Below are 18,913 nucleotides of genomic sequence, written 5' to 3' on the forward strand. Positions count from 1 at the left end.
CAAAAACAAGGTCATCTTCCTCCTCCTCCTCCTCCTCCAATGTCTCCTCCTCCAAAGCCTCCTCCACCTCCTGCTCTTCCTCCACAGTTCGCGTGTTTTCCTCCTCTTCCTCCTGCACGCTCGTCAATGTCCCTTGTTCAGATTCCACCGACACTTGTCCTTAAAGATACAAATGACATTTCTAATCATTTATAAAACATTTAAATACAACTTAATAAGAAATTAACAGTGCTCATTAATATTAAACATACATATTAATACATAACAATTTTTTAATAACCCAATACATGTGACTCATCTTCAATACCCCATATGCACAATGGTTCAACAGGGCTGACATGACCTCATTCGTGAATCATGAATACCACAAAAGTCATAAAGCGTTATCATAAATGCTTTTTTTGTGTGATGACCCCTGACCTCTCAAAACGCGGCAAAAAAATCCCACAAAAAATCCCCCATGCATGCGCACACTACCGTTGCTAGGGAAGCTTTTTTTTCACTTCGGTTTTAGATTAGCGATCGTGAGATCGCCTAAAAATCACATTGCCCATTTGACATTGCCGGGGTAAGGCCAAGTGGAAAATCGCAAAAAAAAAAATGGGCGATGTGCTGGCGACCAGCAAGGCCGAGACGTCTCACATTGTTGGAACATCGCCCATTTTTTGGGGCGATGGCCCCCTAGTGGAAAGTCTAGCCCTTGGGTTTTTGCTTTTCAGTGGGACAGCCTCAGGCGGGAAGGAGAGTTGGATTTTTAACAGTCTTGCAGTTATAGGAGAAGGCAGTTGGAAGCCATCTCTCTCTCTCTCTCCCCTCTTCTATGCCTGCTTGCAACACACAAGGACCGAGCACTCCATCTGGAATGGAGAGCCTCACTACTTCGACTGGGAGGCTGATCTTGAGACTGGACTTGAAAACCACAGTTTGGTACGGACCCAGAAGATACGCCTCATCGGGAGAAGCAGCAAGTAAGCCAGAGGGGTAATTGGTGGGCATTTATCCCAGCCCACACATCTTTAAGACCACCACATAGTGTGAAAGGATGTCGTGTGTCCCAACCAAGCTTTAGGGGTTTTCAGGGGAGGTGCTTTCGACGTGGGTGCTTCGCGTTAGGTGCCTGTTTAGAATGTATTGTACTGCATTTGTTTGTTTTACACACTAGGGTGTGTGTGGATTTACTGGGTGCAGGTGTGTATTTTAACTTTAATAAAAGCATTGTCAGTACTCGGACCAAGCTACCCATCCCTGACTCATTCATCTGTTCAGTACAGTAATCACTCCCAGCGTTAGAACTACTGCAAAGTGTGGGTGCTTCAAAAACACCTAAGGAAAGCCACTTACAGCGCTAAACGAGTCACACAACAATTTGCTCCCGGGGGGAAATTTCGGCAGGCGTTTTGCCTAGGTGCTAAAAGTTATCGCCTGCCTGATTTTTTTAACGTTTTTATGACGTCAATCAGCATGCAACACTGCGCTATCACCATGGGCGGTAAATTTGGCGATATCGCCTGTTTTATCGCCCACCCGGAAACCCGCCCAGAAAAAACAGTCGGACCCAGGGAGCACCTGGAACGGAGCACAAGTTCAGTGCATCAAAGGATTTGGAGAAGGAAGGCTGCGTTTTACACAGTGAAGTTTTATGTGAGTTTATAGTTCATTTTAAAGGATATTTAAGGACATTTTTAAAAATGGGGACTATACTATGTCAGTGATTATTCCTTGCTGCTTTTTGTATGCAGCATCAGGCTGGAAGAAGGCTTATTGATTTGCATTTTGAGCATAATCGAAGAGCTCGCAGATGTATGGCAAGGAGGCCTTACCCCCCCCACGAGTTTACAGGGAACATCGCTCATACCAGCAGCTCTCTGAGGCACAGTGCATTAGAAAGGCTGCGCTTCCGAAAAGAGGTGGTCACAGAGATATGCCAGCTCATACAGGCAGACCTACAGCCTACCAGTGGCAACAGGACTGCACTGCCCGTCAAGGTGAAGGTGACTGTGGCACTTGCCTTCTATGCCTCCGGCTCCTTTCAGGCATCAGCGGGAGACATATGTTCCATCTCGCAGTACGCTACACATCACTGCATTCGCCAGGTGACTACTGCATTGTACACACACAGGATGGACTTCATAAACTTCCCAGTGACCAAGGAGACCCAAAGTGAGAGGGCTGTAGGTTTTGGATGAATTGCTGGCTTCCCCAAGGTTCAGGGTGCCACTGACTGTATGCACATCGCCCTGCGAGCAACTTTACTCAATCCAGAAGTTTACCGAAACCGAAAGGGATTCCACTCCATGGACGTACAGATCGTCTGCGACCAGACTCAGCGTATCTTGGCAGTAAATGCCCAATTTCCATGATGCTTTCATCTTGCATGAGAGCAGTGTCTCAGGCCTGTTTGAGTGTCAGCCACAAGGTCAGAACTGGATGCTCGGGGACAAAGGTTACGGCCTCCCCACCTGGTTCATGATCCCTCCCCTGGAACCCTCAGACAGAAGCCAAGCATTGCTATAATGACAGCCATGTAGCCACATGCAACATCGTTGAACAGACAACTGGAGTGCTCAAGCAGCACTTCCGATGCTTGGATCACTCTGGAGGCTCCCTGCCATACTCCCCTCAGCAGGTCTCTGAGTTCATTGTGGTGTGCTGCATGCTACACAACTTAGCCATCATGAGGGGACAGGATTTGCCACTGGGGACTGCAGGACCATGTCAGGAGAGAGGGGAGGAGGGGGAGAAGGGGGAAGAGGAGGAGGTCGAGGAGCCTGGTGATTAAACTGTGCCACCATCACCACCACCACAGGGGAGGCATCGTGGAGATTTCGCAGCTCATAATTCAACACTTTGCTTGAAGAGTGAAAGGCACATTGCCTGGCCACTCTATCCCACCATGTTGACTATTCCCCCTCTTATTCTGCAAATGAGACACTACACAGGAATGGTTCAGGTGAACGAACAAAAGAATTTATTAAACATACAGTAACTTGAAAAAGATTTATTAAACATTGTAATTTGAATAAGATTTAACTTGAATAAAATGTAAACATCTCAAAAGTGGAATGGAATTTATTAAACATTATTGTGAATTGGGAAACTTGTAAAACTTTTACAAAATATCAACAACAACAATAAAACATCAACAAAACAATGAAACAACAACCCCTGCACCGAACTTCTTTTGCACCCGGCTCCCCCGCCCCCGCCACCACCACCACCGTAACCTCCCCCCCCCTGCCCACTCCCCCACGTCATGACCCTACTCAAGTTCGCACCAAGAGTTTGTGCAGCAAGGCGGCCAGAGTCCTGCTGTTTTGGGGGGGGAGAGAATGGAGACGCCATGTGTGGATCCCTTGGAGAAGCTCGGGGTATGGAAGGCCCGGCTTCTGAGTGGAGAGCCTCTTGCTCGGCCTCACCGCTCACAGGTGATGTGGGTCTGGGTGTGACACTGGGGACTGCAGTGTCACAGATGGATCAATTGTGCGTGGGCATTGACAGCCTCGCAGGTTTCGCGGCTCGCACTGACAATCTGTGATGTGCCCTCCCTCATGTTCGCGGATTGTGCCCCGATGCTCGCGGGAATCCTTCCCAATACGTCTAGGAGCTGTCGGGTGAGCTGGGCGCTCTCCCTGGACAGTCCCACCATGTCCAGGTGTGCGTCTGCCTGTCTGTCAGCAGACCAGCTTTGCCGACTCACCCCCCGGAGAGACAGCATATGGGATTCAACCCCGGCAGTGCTTGCTGCACGCCACTAGTACTCGGAGCCTCGGTTGGGCCAAAGCCCGTGAAAGTTTCTTCCTCGGATTCACTAGTGCCGCAGCAAAAAGAGGTGTCGAGTGCATTGCCCCCCCCCCCTCCCCCTCCCCCATCCGCGCCCCCCCGGTATAGGTTGCTCAGTTTGGTCCTCCCGTGGAGATACAGCAAGTAATCAGGAAGGCAAATGGAATGTTAGCCTATATTTGCAAGGGGATGAAGTATAAAAGCAGAGAAGTCCTGCTACAACTGTACAGGGCATTGGTGAGGCCACACCTGGAGTACTGCGTACAATTTTGGTCTCCTTATTTAAGGAAGAATATACTTGCATTGAAAGCAGTTCAGAGAAGGTTCACGAGGTTAATTCCTGAGATGAAGGGGTTGGCTTATGAAGAAAGGTTGGGACTATACTTATTGAAGTTTAGAAGAATGGGAGGGGATCTTTTTAAACATATAGGATTCTGAGACGGCTTGACAGGGTAGATGCAGAGAGGATGTTTCCCCTCATGTGGGAATCTAGAACGAGGGGGCATAGTTTCAGAATAAGGAGCCGCCCATTTAAAATGGAAATGAGGAGGAATGTCTTATTTTAGAATGATAAGGGAGTCAAAGGTTATGGGGAGCGGATAGGAATTGGAGTTGAGGCCAAGTTCAGATCAGCCATGATCTTATTGAATGGCGGAGCAGGCTTGAGGGGCCAAATGTCCTACTCCTGCTCTTTTTTCTTATGTTCTTACTTTCTTCTGTAATTGGCTGCTGGAACTTTCACTCGGTCTAGAATATGACCTATGTCTGCTTGACCTATCTGGGGCACATCAGACCGGTTTCTAGGTCCAGTCTGGAAGGTGCTACCAGACATACCACAAACAGTTCTACAACCTAATTAAGACATTCAAAGGGAGCACCCAACCCCAGCTTTACAATTTCTTGATTTTTTTTGGAGTGGTGGGCAGTGACCAGTTGGGTACCACAAGGATCAGTGCTGGGGCCCCAGCTACTCACAATATATATAAATGATTTGGATGAGGGAACCAAACGTAATATTTCCAAGTTTGCTGACGATACAAAACGAGGCGGGATTGTGAGTTGTGAGGAGGATGCAAAGATGCTGCAAGGTGATTTAGATAGGTTGAGTGAGTGGGCAAACACATGGCAGATGCAGTATAATGTGGATAAATGTGAAGTTATCCACTTTGGTAGGAAAAACATAAGGACAAAGTATTATTTAAATGGTGATGGCTTAGGAAGTGTCGATGTACAGAGGGACCTGGATGTCCTTGTACACCAGTCATTGAAAGCAAACATGCAGCTGCTGCAAGCAGTTAGGAAGGCAAATGATATGTTGGTCTTCATTGCAAGAGGATTTGAGTACAAGATCAAGGATGTCGTACTACAGTTATACAGGGCCTTGGTGAGACCGCACCTGGAGTATTGTGTGCAGTTTTGGTCTCCTTATCTAACAAAGGATACACTTGGATACACAAGGGAGTGCAGCGAAGGTTTACCAGACTGATTCCTGGGATGGCAAGACTGTTGTATGAGGAGAGATTGGATCGACTAGGCTTGTATTCACTAGAGTTTAGAAGACTGAGAGGGGATCTCATTGAAACGTATAAAAATCTGACTGGGTTGGACAGACTGGATACGGGGAGGATGTTTCTCCTGGCTGGGAAGTCTAGAACAAGGGGTCACAGTCTCCGGATACGGGGTAGGCAATTTAGGACCGAGATGAGGAGAAATTTCTTCATTCAGAGGATAGTGAATTCTCTATCACAGAAGGTTGTGGAGGCCAAGTCACTGAATATATTTAAGAGGGAGATAGATAGATTTCTAGCAACAAAATACATCAAGAGGTATGGGGAAAAAGCGGGAATATGATGTTGAGAGAGAGGATCAGCCATGATCATATTGAATGGCGGTGCAGACTCGAAGGGCCGAATGTCCTACTACTGTTTCTATGTTTCTATGTTTACACATGGGCCGGTAACCTAGCAGGTTTAAGAACTTGTTCTTATATAGTGCTAAGGACTCCTTAAAGTATGTACGGAGGAACATCTCTCTCCGATCCATCATACATCAGAATCTGTGCACTAAGAAGGAAGGGATGAAGTCAGGAAAAGGTTATGCTGTTTGTTAAAATCCAAATTGCCCGCTTCCAAGTGAAGGACATTTAGGGTCACCAACTCTGGTCGTATTCCTGGAGATTTCATCATATGACCGCCTGCCACCAGCCACCCCACCCCCACCTTCCTGCCATTGGTCACACGGCATGTCTATCTTTGCAGCGTTCCGCCTACCCGCATTGGAGGTGAACACATTTGTCCTTAGCCAATTGGATCATTCTCTGCTGTGAGTCAGTCTCCAATTGGGCTAGACTTTCGGCACATCACCCATTTATCGCCCATTTATCGCCCATATAAGAGCTGAGATGCAGGCTATCGCCCATATTTGCTGAAAAGTGGAAACTAGCGCCCAATTATAGCCCATTTATCGCCGGCCCAATTTTCGGCACACATGAATGAGCTGCATTGCTTGGCCTACTTTAAAAAATATATATGATGTCATCCTCGTGCAAGGCCAAGACTCGGGCTTATAATGGAAACTTGCGCCCGATTATGGCCCAGATTATCGCTGAGCACTACTTTCGGCATTTCGCCCACAATTAGCCCAAATGATTGCTGGCCCAAAAATACGCTGAAGAAAAGCTGCAATAACTCAGCACTACTTTGCACTACGGGGAGGATCTGTAGTAAAAGGCTCTCAGGAGAATTAATTTGTGAGTGATTTTAAGGGCCTTTTTGACGTTTGCCAATCATTTAATCACATTTAATTTGTTCAGGACAAATTAAGGGCATTTATAGTGATTTATAGTGATGGGGCTTGTAATTTCTTAACCAGTATTGATCACTAATCACATGCTGCAGAATAGAGATGGGAGAATAAAATGAGAAAAGTTGCATGCAAGTACATTGCTACAATGTCAGAGTTAGTATTAATCATGGATATCTTCCCTCTCTGGTCCACAGTACAAGTAGAACCAGAACTAGAGTATGTCATCCCATGAGGAAGGAAATAGAGTTCACCTCAATTGGCTAATAGAGTTTTTTAATAAAGCAACAGGGGCTAGAATAAAAGAAAGGTTCTATAATGTTATTGATGGGGATCAGGTTCCCTGTTCTATCTGTCAACCCCCGTGGGAAAAGTTCTTTGCCTGAAAAAAAACGTGCATGCGCAGAACGACTGTTGCTATGGACGCCAGCCTTGCATGACCAAATACATCGCTAAGGCCCATTTCACATCGTTAAGGCTATCGCCCAAATTAAAAAGGCGAAACTAGAGTTTTTTTTAAATGGGTGATATTCTAGCGAGCCTGAAAAATAATAATAGCACTAAGGCCGGAAATATCACCCATTTTGGGGGCGATAGTGACCATAGTGCAAAGTCTAGTACACAATTTCTATAACTAAAACACTAAATTGTTGAAAGAAATTGAAAAAGAACACCCTTTTTGTGATTGTCCCGTATGATGTTTTCCCTGGGTGTTGCTCGCAGCAAGGTCCTGGAGATCCTTCTGCAATTCCTAGAGTCTCCAGGGTAATCCTGGAGTGTTTGCAACCCTGAGGACAATGCCTGAGGGGCTTTGGGTGCAGCAGAAATGTCCTGATTTCTTTAATTGAAAGGTTTGCACACTAAACTACAGAGGGACGGGAGTAGTATTCACCTTCAGCACCTGGCGATAAGCTGGTGGAGTGGATTATCTGCCCATTGTACAAGGGGCTCGATTTAAAATCGGGCGGGTTCTGCAAAGGCTGTTCCCTCTGCTCCGTCAAACGACTGCCCGGGGCGAAGGTAGAAAACGAGCCCCATTGTCATTGCCTGTCACCGTAAGGACAGTTTAAAGAGGTTTCGCCATATAGTACATCACACATTAAACGTGCAGGCTCGTGAGTTCTCTCTGTCTGCAACAGGAACAAGAATAAGGTATTGTGCTTTCTGATTGGCCCAATAAGTATCATAACGATATCGATTTGCTAAAATATAAATGAAAGAAAGACTTGGATTTTTATACCGACTTTCATGATCACCGGATGTCTCAAAGCGATTTACAGCCAATGAAGTACTTTTGGAGTGTAGTCACTGTTATAATATAGGAAACGCAGCAGCCAATTTGCACACAAGCAAGCTCCCACAAACAGCAATGTGATAATGACCAGATAATCTTCTTTTTTGTTATGTTGATTGAGGGATAAATATTGGCCAGGGCACTGGGGATAACGCTCCTGCTCTTCTTCGAAATAGTGCCTTGGGATCTTTTATGTCCACTTGAGAGCAGACGGGGCCTCGGTTTAACGTCTCATCCGAAAATATTCCCGCACCCAAATCAAATACTGTGATTTAAACCAGTCAGGTTGCTTAATATAATCTTTCAAACTGGTTCTACATAAGAATGTAAGGATATAAGAAATATGAGTAGGCCATTCGGCCCATCGAGCCTGCTCCACCATTCAATAAGATCATGGCTGATCTTGTACCTCAACTCCACCTTCGCGCCCTATCCCCATATTCCTTCGTTCACTGAGTTCCCAAAAAATTATCGACCTCTGACTTGAATATACTCAACGACTGAGCCTTCACTACCCTCTTAGGTAGAAAATTCCAAAGATTCACAACCCTTTGAAGGAAGACATGTCTCCTCATCTCAGTCCTAAATGGCCGCCCCCTTATTCTGTGACTGTGATCCCGTGTTCTAGATTCCCCAGCCAAGGAAAATATTTTCTCAGCATTATCACTGTCAAGCCACTTAAGCATTTTAAATGTTTCAATGAGATCATCTCTCATTCTTCTTAGTGCTAAGGAATATGGGCCTAGTCTACTCAATCTCTCCTCATAGGGCAATCCCCTCATCCCAGGATCCAGTCTGGTAAACCTTTGTTGCACTCCCTCTAAGGCAAGTATATGTTTCCTTAGATAAGGAGACCAACACTGTACATAGTACTCCAGGTGTGGACTCACTAATACCCCGTATAATTGTAGTAAGACTTCTTTACTGTTATACTCTAATCACTTTGCAACAAAAGCTAACATACCATTTCCTTTCCTAATTGCTTGATGTCATGCTAGCATGCAAAGAAATACACACACACACAACCTATACACACACAGATGGACAAGTAGAAGCAATGAATCTTACCACGCAATGTTACTTTGTAGTATTCCTTTAGTTCTGGTTCTGGGGCACTGTTGCTGTAGTCCCTGCTCTCGCCACAAGAGGGCAGAAATGTCTCAGTATTCCACACAGCCTGTCTGACCTGCTGAGTGTTTCCAGCATTTTCTGTTTTTATTTCAGTGTTTAACAGTTGAATTTGCTCATTCTGCTCAATAATTCTGCACATGTTGTCATCTCACCAAATAAATATTTTTTTAAATGCTCACTTTGTACCAAGAAAGAAAGACTTGCATTTAAATAGCGCCTTTCACGACCACCAGATGTCTCAAACCACTTTACAGCCAATGATATACTTTTGAAGTGTCGTCACTGTTGTAATGTGGGAAACACATCAGCACTTTTGTGCAAAGCAAGCTCCCAACAGCAATGTGATAATGACAAGATAATCTGTTTTATTTTTGTTATGTTCATTGAGGGATAAATATTGACCAGGACACCAGGAATAATTCCCCTGCTCTTCTTTGAAAGAGTGCCATGGGATCTTTTACATCCACCTGAGAGAGCAGACAGCGTCTCAGTTTAACATCTCATCCAAAAGACATCATCTCTAACAGCGCAGCACTGCACTGGGAGTATCAGCCGAGATTTATGTGCTCAAGTCTTTAAAGTGGGACTGGATCCCACAAACCTCTGACCCAGAAGTGAGTGTGCCACCCACTGAGCCACAGCTGACACAACTTACAAGGCTTTGAATGTTGACAGGTCAGTGCAAAACCATTGGAGAAATAAAGAGACAACTTCACAAAACAAGTGTCTGGGTTGAAGACTTAATGCAGCACAGAGGGAATGCTGCACTGTTGAAGGTGCCTTCTTTCAGATGGGATGTTAAACTCAGGCCCCTTTGTGCCTGTTCAGGTGGACGTATCATATCCCATGGCATAAGTTGAAGAAGAGCAAGGGAGTTTTCCTGACTCCCTCCCTTGCAACAGTGTTCCGAATACAATGCTCCCGATTCCTTACTCGCTACAGTCACATAAGGTAGAGATTTTAAAAATCAGGAAGGCTAGAAATCTGAAATAAAAGTTTTTACAAATCCAGAATGCTTCACCCAGTACATTAATTTGTCTTCCTTTTTCAGGCTGATCTGAAAGAAAGACTTGCATTTATATAGCACCTTCCATGACCTCAGGAAGTCCCAACATGCTTGAAAGGCAGTGAAGTATTTTTAAAGTGTTGTCACATATTGTAATGTAGGAAACGTGACAGCCAATTTGCGCACAGCAAGCTCCCACAAACAGCAATATAATATTGACCTGATTATTTGTTTTTGTTCTGTTGATTGAGGGATAAATAGTGGCCAGGACATCGGGGATAACTCCCCTGCTCTTCTTCAAAATACTGTCATGGGATATTTACAGCACAGAAGAAGGCCATTTGGCCCACCGTGTCCGCACTGGCTGACAAAGAGCGATCCAACCTAATCCCACTTTCCAGCTCTTGATCCGTAGCCCTGTAGGTTACGGCACTTTAAGTGCACATCCAAGTATTTTTTAAATGTGGTGAGGGTTTCTGCCTCTACCATCCTTTCACGCAGTGAGTTCCAGACCCCCACCGCCCTCTGGGTGAAGAATTGTTTCCTCATCTCCCCTCTAATCCTTCTACAAATTACTTTAAATTTATGCCGCCCTGATTATTGACCCCTCTGCTAAGGGAAATAGGTCATAAGAACATAAGAACATAAGAATTAGGAACAGGAGTAGGCCATCTAGCCCCTCGAGCCTGCTCCGCCATTCAACAAGATCATGGCTGATCTGGCCGTGGACTCAGCTCCACTTACCCGCCCGCTCCCCATAACCCGTAATTCCCTTATTGGTTAAAAATCTATCTATCCGTGACTTGAATACATTCAATGAGCTAGCCTCAACTGCTTCCTTGGGCAGAGAATTCCACAGATTCACAACCCTCTGGGAGAAGAAATTCCTTCGCAACTCGGTTTTAAATTGGCTCCCCCGTATTTTGAGGCTGTACCCCCAAGTTCTAGTCTCCCCGACCAGTGGAAACAACCTCTCTGCCTCTATCTTGTCTATCCCTTTCATTATTTTAAATGTTTCTGTAAGATCACCCCTCATCCTTCTGAACTCCAACGAGTAAAGACCCAGTCTACTCAATCTATCATCATAAGGTAACCCCCTCATCTCCGGAATCAGCCGAGTGAATCGTTTCTGTACCCCCTCCAAAGCTAGTATATCCTTCCTTAAGTAAGATGACCAAAACTGCACGCAGTACTCCAGGTGCGGCCTCACCAATACCCTGTACAATTGCTGCAGGACCTCCCTGCTTTTGTACTCCATCCCTCTCGCAATGAAGGCCAACATTCCATTCGCCTTCCTGATTACCTGCTGCACCTGCAAACTAACTTTTTGGGATTCATGCACAAGGATCCCCAGGTCCCTCTGCACCGCAGCATGTTGTACTTTCTCCCCGTTCAAATAATATTCCCTTTTACTGCTTTTTTTTCCAAGGTGGAGGACCTCACACTTTCCGACATTGTATTCCATCTGCCAAACCTTAGCCCATTCGCTTAACCTATCTAAATCTCTTTGCAGCCTCTCTGTGTCCTCTACACAACCTGCTTTCCCACTAATCTTTGTGTCATCTGCAAATTGTGTTACACTGTACTCTGTCCCCTCTTCCAGGTCATCTATGTATATTGTAAACAGTTGTGGTCCCAGCACCGATCCCTGTGGCACACCACTAACCACCGATTTCGAACCTGAAAAGGACCCATTTATCCAGACTCTCTGATTTCTGTTCGCCAGCCAATTCTCTATCCATGCTGATACATTTCCTCTGACTCCGCATACCTTTATCTTCTGCAGTAACCTTTTGTGTGGCATCTTATCGAATGCCTTTTGGAAATCTAAATACACCACATCCATCGGTACACCTCGATCCACCATGCTCATTATATCCTCAAAGAATTCCAGTAAATTAGTTAAACATGATTTCCCCTTCATGAATCCATGTTGCGTCTGCTTGATTGCACTATTCCTATCCAGATGTCCCGCTATTTCTTCCTTAATGATAGTTTCAAGCATTTTCCCCACTACAGATGTTAAACTAACCAGCCTATAGTTACCTGCCTTTTGTCTGCCCCCTTTTTTAAACAGAGGCATTACATTAGCTGCTTTCCAATCTGCTGGTACCTCCCCAGAGTCCAGAGAATTTTGGTAGATTATAACGAATGCATCTGCTATAACTTCTGCCATCTCTTTTAATACCCTCGGATGCATTTCAACAGGACCAGGGGACTTGTCTACCTTGAGTCCCATTAGCCTGTCCAGCACTACCCCCCTAGTGATAGTGATTATCCCAAGGTCCTCCCTTCCCACATTCCCGTGACCAACAATTTTTGGCATGGTTTTTGTGTCTTCCACTGTGAAGACCGAAGCAAAATAATTGTTTAAGGTCTCAGCCATTTCTACATTTCCCATTATTAAATCCCCCTTCTCATCTTCTAAGGGACCAACATTTACTTTAGTCACTCTTTTCTGTTTTATATATTGGTAAAAGCTTTTACTATCTGTTTTTATATCTTGCGCAAGTTTACTTTCGTAATCTATCTTTCCTTTCTTTATTGCTTTCTTAGTCATTCTTTGCTGTCGTATAAAATTTTCCAATCTTCTAGTTTCCCACTAACCTTGGCCACCTTATACGCATTGGTTTTTAATTTGATACTCTCCTTTATTTCCTTGGTTATCCACGGCTGGTTATTCCTTCTCTTACCGCCCTTCTTTTTCACTGGAATATATTTTTGTTGAGCACGATGAAAGAGCTCCTTAAAAGTCCTCCACTGTTCCTCAATTGTGCTACCGTTTAGTCTGTGTTCCTAGTCTACTTTAGCCAACTCTGCCCTCATCCCACTGTAGTCCCCTTTGTTTAAGCATAGTACGCTCGTTTGAGACACTACTTCCTCACCCTCAATCTGTATTACAAATTCAACCATAATTACACAGGACCAGATTTAAAATAGCTTGCTCCCTTGTAGGTTCTGTTACATACTGTTCTAAGAAACAATCCCGTATGCATTCTATGAATTCCTCCTCAAGGCTACCCCGTGCGATTTGATTTGACCAATCGATATGTAGGTTAAAATCTCCCATGATTACTGCCATTCCTTTTTCTCCTGCCTCCATTATTCCCTTGATTATTGCCGATCCCACCGTGAAGTTATTATTTGGGGGCCTATAAACTGCACCCACCAGTGACTTTTTCCCCTTACTATCTCTAATCTCCACCCACAATGATTCAACATTTTGTTCATTTGAGCCAATATCGTCTCTCACAACTGCCCTGATATCATCCTTTATTAACAGAGCTACCCCACCTCCTTTCCCTTCTTGTCTATCGTTCTGAATTATCAGATACCCCTGTATGTTTAATTCCCAGTCTTGGCCCCCCCTGCAACCACGTTTCTGTAATGGCCACCAAACCAAACCCATTTGTAATGATTTGTGCCGTCAACTCATTTACTTTATTTTGAATGCTGCGTGCGTTTATATAGAATGTTTTAATACTAGTTTTTAAACCATGATTTTTAGTTTTGACCCCTGCTGCAGCCCCTTTATATTCAAACATATTGTCCCTTCCTATCACCTTGTGTTTTACACTTACTCCAGTGCTACTCTGCTCTGTTGCCTCCTGCCTTTTGAATTCTTTCTTGGGGTCCTGTTCATCTGAGCTCTCACCATTCTAACTAGCTCAGAGCCCTCTCCTGGGTTGCGAATACTCCGATTGAGGCACCGAGCTTTCATGCTTGCCTTTTTATTACACTTTGACCCTTTAGAATTTTGGTGTACATAAGAACATAAGAATTAGGAACAGGAGTAGGCCATCTAGCCCCTCGAGCCTGCTCCGCCATTCAACAAGATCATGGCTGATCTGGCCGTGGACTCAGCTCCACTTACCCGCCCGCTCCCCGTAACCCTTAATTCCCTTATTGGTTAAAAATCTATCTATCTGTGACTTGAATACATTCAATGAGCTAGCCTCAACTGCTTCCTTGGGCAGAGAATTCCACAGATTCACAACCCTCTGGGAGAAGAAATTCCTTCTCAACTCGGTTTTAAATTGGCTCCCCCGTATTTTGAGTCTGTGCCCCCGAGTTCTAGTCTCCCCGACCAGTGGAAACAATGTCTCTGCCTCTATCTTGTCTATCCCTTTCATTATTTTAAATGTTTCTGTAAGATCACCCCTCATCCTTCTGAACTCCAATGAGTAAAGACCCTCTACTCATTCTATCATCATAAGGTAACCCCCTCATCTCCGGAATCAGCCTAGTGAATCGTCTCTGTACCCCCTCCAAAGCTAGTATATCCTTCCTTAAGTAAGGTGACCAAAACTGCACGCAGTACTCCAGGTGCGGCCTCACCAATACCCTACAGTGGCCCTTTTTGTTTTTTGCCTTGGGTTTCTCTGCCCTCCACTTTTACTCATCTCCTTTCTGTCTTTTGCTTTTGTCTCCATTTTGTTTGCCTCTGTCTCCCTGCATTGGTTCCCATCCTCCTGCCATATTAGTTTAACTCCTCCCCAACAGCACTAGCAAACGCTCCCCCTCGGACATTGGTTCCGGTCCTGCCCAGGTGCAGACCGTCCGGTTTGTACTGGTCCCACCTCCCTCAGAACCGGTTCCAATGCCCCAGGAATTTGAATCCCTCCCTGCTGCACCACTGCTCAAGCCACGTATTCATCTGAGCTATCCTGCGATTCCTACTCTGACTAGCTCATGGCACTGGTAGCAATCTCACGATTACTACTTTTGAGGTCCTACGTTCTAATTTAGCTCCTAGCTCCTTAAATTCATCTCGTAGGACCTCATCGCTTTTTTTACCTATATCGTTGGTGCCAATGTGCACCCAGACAACTGGCTGTTCACCCTCCCTTTTCAGAATGTCCTGCACCCGCTCTGAGACATCCTTGACCCTTACACCAGGGAGGCAACATACTATCCTGGAGTCTCGGTTGCGGCCGCAGAAACGCCTATCTATTCCCCTTACCATTGAATCCCCTATCACTATCGCTCTCCCACTCTTTTTCCTGTCCTCCTGTCCACCGTGCCATGAACTTGGCTGCTGCTGCCCTCCCCTGATGAGTCATCCCCCTCAACAGTACTCTAAGCGGTGTATCTGTTTTGCAGGGGGATGACCACAGGGGACCCCTGCACTACCTTCCTTGCACTGCTCTTCCTGCTGGTCTTCCATTCCCTATCTGGCTGTGGACCCTTCACCTGTGGTAAGACCAACTTGCTACACGTGCTACTCACGTCATTCTCAGCATCGTGGATGCTCCAGAGTAAATCCACCCTCAGCTCCAATTCCGCAACGCGGACCCTCAGGAGCTGGAGGCGGATACACTTCCCACACACGTAGTCGTCAGGGACACTGGAAGTGTCCCTGAGTTCCCACATGGTACAGGAGGAGCATATCACGTGACCGAGCTCGCCTGCCATGACTCAACCCTTTGATACAATTAAATTGGCAACAACAATGCTAAAGTTTACTCACTATTATGGAAGAGAAAAAAGAAAAACTACTCACCAATCACCAGCCAATCACTTACCCCTTTGGCTGTGATGTTACCTTTCTGTTTCTTTCTACTTCTTTTTTGCCTTCTCCCTGTAGCTGCACAAGCCACGCCTCTCCACGCATCTCCGACGCTGCTCCCAACTGCCGCTGCGTTGGGCCTTTTATAGGCCTCTTGCCGACCCCGGACTCACGCCTCTCCACGCACCTCCGACGCTGCTCCCGACTGCCGCCGCGTTGGGCCTTTTATAGGCCTCTCGCCGACCCCGGATTCACGCCTCTCCACGCACCTCTGACGCTGCTCCCGACTGCCGCCGCGTTGGGCCTTTTATAGGCCTCTTGCCGACCCCGGACTCACGCCTCTCCACGCACCTCCGACGCTGCTCCCGACTGCCGCCGCGTTGGGCCTTTTATAGGCCTCTCGCCGACCCCGGACTCACGCCTCTCCAACGCACCTCCGACGCTGCTCCTTCCCATCCACTCTATCTAGGCCCTTCATAATTTTATACACCTCAATTAAATCTCCCCTCAGCCTCCTCTGTTCCAAGGAAAGCAACCCCAGCCCATCCAACCTGTCCTCATAGCTAAAGTTTTCCAGTCCTGGCAACAACCTCCTAAATCTCCTTGGCACTCTTTCTAGTGCAATCACATCCTTCCTGTAATGTGGTGACCAGAACTGCACACAGTACTCCAGCTGTGGTCTAACTCGTGTTATAAACAGTTCTAGGCGGAGCAGGCTCGAAGGGCTAGATGGCCTACTCCTGTTCCTAATTCTTATGTTCTTATGTTCTTATGTTCATAACGTCCCTGCTCTTGTATTCTATGCCTCAATTAATAAAGGAAAGCATTCCGTATGCCTTTTTAACTAACTTATCAACCTATCTTGCTATCTTTAAGAATCTGAGGACATATCCCTCTGTTGAGGTCCCTCTGTTCCTCCACACCTCTCAGTATCCTCCCATTTATTGTGTATTCCCTTGTCTTGTTGCCCCTCCCCAAATGCATGACCTCATTCTTTTCCAGATTGAATTCCATTTGCCACTTTTCTGTCCACCTGACCAGTTCATCGATATCTTCCTGCTGTCTGGGGCTTTCCTCTTTATTGTCAACCACACGGTCAATTTTTGTATTAGCTGTAAATTTCTTTATCATGTCCCCGACATTTAAGTCTAATTCATTAATTTATACGACAAAAAGTAAGGGACCGAGCACTGAGCCCTGTGGAACCCCACTGGAAACAGCCTTCCAGTCTCAAAAACTCTCCTCAACCATTAACCTTTGCTTCCTGCTACTGAGCCAATTTTGGGTCTAATTTCCAATCTCCCTTGGATCTTTATTTTTTTTTTATATAGCATCTTTTGTGACCTCAGAATGTCCCAACGCACTTTACAGCCAATGAAGTACATTTAAAGTGTTGTCACATGTTGTAATGTAGGAAATGTGGCAGCCATGTTGTGCACAGCAAGCGCTGACTAACAGCAATGTGATAATGAGCAGGTTATCTGTTTTTTGTGCTGCTGATTAAAGGACACTGGGGATAACTACCATGCTTTTCTTCAAAATAGTGCCATGGGACCTTTTACATCCACCTGAGTAAGTAGACGGGGTTTCGGTTTGACTGCTCATCTAAAAGACCACACACTTCAACAGTGGAGCACTGCCTTGGATTTTTGTGTTTATGTCCCTAGAGTGGGACTTGAACTCACAACCTTCTAACTCCAAGGCAAGAGCACTAGCCACTGAGGCACAGCTGACATCTATGTGGCATGGTCATTGTATGGGTAATATGAACAGAAAATGATGGAAATACACAGCAGGTCAGGCAACATCTTGGGAGAGAGAAACAGAGTTAACGTTTCAGGTCGAGGACCTCTCCTGAGAACCGGTGAACATTGTATTGATAGTTACTCAGCCTGCCCACCAGATGGTGCTGTTAGTTGCTTTAATGTACTTTTTATCAGCTTGCTGCAAACTTTATCCCATTGCAGGGCTGCTTATCCATGTATATTGTGCCTCCTTCCCCAATTATCCAGCTCTAAGATAATGTTGGAGCTGAAGTTGGGAGAATGAAGAGAAAGAGAGTTGTATCTGACCATTTTATCTTCCAGCTCTGGGCCACGCGCTCTGTCTCACAATCCTAATTGCTCCTGTGTGCCTTTGTCCCTCTCCTGCTGAGTGGTGTTGATTTCCTCCCCAGGAGTGTGTGACCAGGGAACCTTTCAATACTGCCGTCCACGTCTCTCCCCCCCGCCCCCCCTGCTTTGGGTGTGTTTATAAAGAGGCATCTCCTGCTGTTTTCAAGCTGAATGAGGACATCGTGGATAATTAAGGTCTGGGAAAGGACAAGTGACTCTCATTGTAACAGCTGTGATTCCCACAAATCAGCTTGCCTGGCTTCAATGCTCAAAGTCAACACCTGCAGCCTTTCTTTGTTAACGTTTGAAAATGTATTTTGATTTCAAACACAACGCTTCAACATTAACACAATCCCACAATTCTTTCTGTTGCCCGCATCCTAACTCGCACCAAGTCCCGTTCACCCATCACCCCTCCCGAACCGACTGAGTTGATGGCATAGAATGTCATATATCCAAACTTGACGATGTCACAAAGATTGGCGGTATTGTAGGCAGTGTAGCTGGAAGCATTAAATAATAAAAAGATATCGACAGATTAAGTGAATGGACAAAACTGTGGCAAATGGATTTCAATGTAGGCAAATGTGACCTCTTCCACTTTGGACCAATAAAGGATAGAACAGTGTACTTTCTAAATGGTGAAAAGCTAAAAACAGTCAGGTCCAAAGACACATGGGTATGTAGATCATTACAATTTCATTTTTTAGGTACAGAAAATAATGTAAAAGGCGAATGGAATGCTAGCATTTATACAAGAAGTTATGCTGCAGCTATGCTAACCCCTAGTTAGAACATACTGTAATATCTTCTTATGACGTCACTAACAAACACAATCTACAAGATGGCTCCAATACATCATGTGACTTTTTTTGTATTACATCTGTAGTTGCATTACCAAAGTAGTCCACTAGGTGGAGCAGTAGTCCACTAGGTGGAGCTATATTACACTTCTCCCTCCTTAATGAAGAAGTAATTATAACAAAAGAATCATTATCCATAATTTGCATGGTTATACACAACAAAAGATATGGACTTATTCTGCCATATTTACAAATCAAACTTAACCACTTGCATTCTGTTTCGAAGAGCTTACCTTCGCTCTTGAACAGAACTTTCCAAACATCATGTCGAACTTAGACACATTCTAGGCTGAGTCGGAGGAAAGTTTTTCTCCAAGGGCAATCCTTGATTTACATTTGAACTCTCTACAACTTCAGACTGTTTGTCTGCATGACCTGGACTCAGACTTAAATTCTGACTTTCTCTTGGACTTG

The sequence above is a fragment of the Pristiophorus japonicus genome, chromosome 4, assembly GCF_044704955.1.
Source record: "Pristiophorus japonicus isolate sPriJap1 chromosome 4, sPriJap1.hap1, whole genome shotgun sequence".
Taxonomy (NCBI): domain Eukaryota; kingdom Metazoa; phylum Chordata; class Chondrichthyes; family Pristiophoridae; genus Pristiophorus; species Pristiophorus japonicus.